We start from the raw sequence: 3762 nt of genomic DNA on the forward strand, positions 1-3762 counted from the left end.
TAACGGGTTTCAGCTGTTGGGGGTGGCCTATTATGCTAATGAGTTCCTGCTGGGCTTTTTCTACAAAAAAAGCCCTGGAGGAACTGATGTCTGTTTGGTGTGGTGGTTAAGTGTGTGGACTCTAATCTGGGAGACCTGGGTTTGATTCCCCACTCCTCCACTTGCAGTTGCTGGATGACCTTGGGCAAGCCATAGTTCTGATAAGAGCTGTCCTTGAAAAAGAGCAGTTTCTGTCAGAGCTCTCTCAGCCCCACCTACCTCACAGGGTGTCTGTTGTGGGGAGGGGAAGGGAAAGGAGTTTGTAAGCCACTCTGAGACTCTGAGTGAAGGGCGGGATATAAACCCAATCTCCTCCTCCTCCTCCTCTGGAGATCAGTTGTAGTTCCAGGCAATCTCCAGGACCCGGTTGACAAACCGAGGCAGGATATATGGTTGCCAACTCTGGGTTGGGAAATACTTGGAGATTTGGGGGTGGAGCCTGGAAAAGGTCTGGTTTGGGAAGGGGAGGGACTTTAGAGGGGTACAGTGCCATAGAATCCACCCTTCAAAGCAGCCATTTTTGCCAGAGGACCTGATTTCTGTTGTCTGGATATCAGTAATAATTCCAGGAGATCGCCAGCCCCCACCTGGAGGTTGGCAACCCGAGGCAGGATACCGTTGAATCCCAGTTCCTGGAGGAACAAAGGGGAGAGGCCTGGGTCTCCATGCCCTGCTTGTAGGTCTTGTACTGACATATGACTAGCCACTGCAGGAAACTGGGTGGTGAATGGAATAGAACTTTGGACTGAACCAGCAGGACTCATTTTTATTTATTTATTTATTAAAACATTTATGCCCCACCTTCCCTTGCGGTTCAAGGCAACTTACTAAAATCGTTACAAACATTTTCAGTTAAAACCAACAATAAAATAGACGCCTGCTCCTTGGGAGGAAAGCGATGGCAAACCTAAACAGCATGATTAAAAGCAGAGACATCACCCTGCCATCAAAAGTCCACATGGTCAAAGCAATGGTATTCCCAGTAGTCATGTATGACTGCGAAAGTTGGACTATAAGGAAGGCCGAGTGCCAAAGAATAGATTCTTTTGAACTATGGTGCTGGAGAAGACTCTTGAGAGTCCCTTGGACTGCAAGAAGATCAAATCAGTCAATCCTAAAAGAAATCAACCCTGACTGTTCCCTGGAAGGCCAGATAATGAAACTGAAGCTCAAATACTTTGGCCACCAAATGAGAAGGGAGCACTCACTGGAGAAGACCCTGATGCTGGGAAAGATTGAAGGTCAAAAGACGGGGACGGCAAAGGATGAGATGGTTAGACAGTTTCATTGATGCAACAAACATGAAATTGAGCAAACTCCGGCGCACAATGGAAGACAGGAGGGCCTGGCGTGATGTGGTCCAAGGGGTTGCGAAGAGTCGGACTCGACTGTGCGACTGAACAAAAACAACCCCCAAATCAAGTCTCCCTCCCTCCGTAAAGGATTCCTGTCATTCGAACCCCCTCAAACGCCTTGGTAAACAGGAAGTCCTTAGAGAAGCTCCTGAAGATCACCAAAGGAGGGGTCCCCTCTCTCATCTCCTCAGGGAGCCCATTCCACCAGGGTTGCCAGGTTTGGGTTGGGAAATACCTGGAGACTTTGGGGGTGGGTCCAGAAGAGTGTGGGGTTCGGGGAGGGGAGGGGCCTCAGCATGGTAGAATGCCATAGAGTCCCCCCTTCAAAGCAGCCATTTTCTCCAGGGGTCCAAACAAGAAGGGGAAAAGACTAGTGTCACAGGAATCTCAAATATACAAATTCCACTAGTAGAAAACACCATAAAAAATGGCCAAAACAATATATGTAAACAATTATAAAGTTGTTGGTGTCACGACAACTTCATTTATGCATACTGCAACCATATTAAGGCATAAGATACAATATTTCCTCCTTTGCAGAGAAGACATAAAGTCCATGTATTCTAGGCTACAGAGATATTCCCCTGGAGCAAACGGCTGATTTGGACTGTATGTCATTAGACCCCCTCCCCTCCTCTCCCCAAAGCCCATCCTTCCTAGCCCCTCCCCAAATCTCCAGGAATTTCCCCACCTCGAATTGGCCACCCTAGCTGTGAGAGACTCTGGCAGGCCTGTTGTGCTCCTTTTAATTCTGAATAAAGCCATTCTTTGTTTTCTTTTACATTTTTGTATTGTGTGTGTCTGTGTGCGCTCACTCCTGGAAATCATGTTGACCTCTGGCGACCCCTAGTGGGGCACGGAGGACATTCAGATCAGAGAGGTGGCCGATATAGCCTGCCTCTGTCCCCTGGCCCTGATATTCCTTGGAGGTCTCCCATCCAAATACTTTCCGGGGCCGGCCCTGCTTAGCTTCCGAGATCTGATGAGATCGGGCTTGTCTGGGCTACCCAGGCCAGGGCGCTATTCTTTGTTTCCTCGCGAAGAAGAGCCCCAGCCTGTCCCTAAGCGATTGCTGCATCTCCCAGTCCCCTCGCGGTAGAAGTCGATATTAAGCCCCCCTCCCCACACCAACTGCCAGGCCTGCTTCCCCAGTGCAGCTGGCTTTTAAGCTTTAACAATCTCAGATATCGTCCCTCGAATCGGAAGTGGGAAACGTTTTGCCAGTCAAGCTGCCTTTTTCTCTCTTTTTTCTCTAGCGCCGCAAGACTTCCTTTCCGGAGGACAACAAGCTACCTAGACTCGGGGAGAGAGATTGCCAGCAGTGCCGGTAGCTCTCTGCCTCGAGAGATGAATCAGGGTTGTTATTATGACATGAAGTGTTTAAAGAATGGCTGAGCGGATTGATTTAATCACAGGACTCCAGCCTTGCGGAGGCCGCTGCGTCTTCCTAATGAAACACGCTCACGGGCCTGCCGTGAATGAATCAAAAGGCATTCCTTTGAACCACCAGCCTCAGGAGGGGTTCTGGGAATCCTCTCACAAAAGAGCCGCAGGGCTCTCGGGCGGGGAGGAAGGGAGGCGAGGAGATGAACCAACAGCCTGCCCCAGTGGCTCCAGAGTGCAATATCATAGGCTGAGTAAACCGTAGGCCACCGACTGGGCCTGTGTGAATGACAGAAAAACAGCTTTAATTATGTTTATGCAGATGGGGAAAGCGTTCTGAATGGCCTGCAAAATGCAGTTCGAAACGACTGCCTGCAACGGGGGTTTGCAATGGGGTGCTGTGGGTACCCAGGGGCACCTTTTGTGGCGCCCAACAAATGGGGACAGGGTAAAAGCCGGAACCGCCCGGGACAACCCGGAACGGGCATTAAACACACAATACTACCGCAAAAAACAGTGGCATGCATAGAGGCACTCCAGAACAATATTCTAGAAGTGGAAAACTGGAACTCTCACTCTTATTAACCCTTTCTAGGCCAAAATGCCTCTGGAACAGCCCGGAACGGGCACTAAACAGAAAATAGCACTGCAAAAACCAGTGGCATGCATTACAGGCACTCCAGAACAATATTCTAGAAGTGGAAAGATGGAACGCTCACTGTTTTGTTAACCCTTTCCAGGCCAAAATGCCTCCGGAATGGGCCGGAACAGTCCGGAACGGGCATTAAACAGACAATAGCACCACAAAAAACAGTGGCATGCATTACAGGCACTCCAGAACAGTATTCTAGAAGTGGAACAAAGGAACTCTCACTCTTTTATTAACCCTTTCCAGGCCGAAATGCCTCCGGAACGGGCACTAAACACACAGTAGTACTGCAAAAAACAGTGGCATGCATTACAGGCACTCCAGAACAATATTCTA

This window comes from Gekko japonicus, unplaced genomic scaffold (assembly GCF_001447785.1).
Source record: "Gekko japonicus isolate JY-2015 unplaced genomic scaffold, Gekko_japonicus_V1.1 scaffold4057, whole genome shotgun sequence".
NCBI classification, from domain to species: Eukaryota; Metazoa; Chordata; class Lepidosauria; order Squamata; family Gekkonidae; genus Gekko; species Gekko japonicus.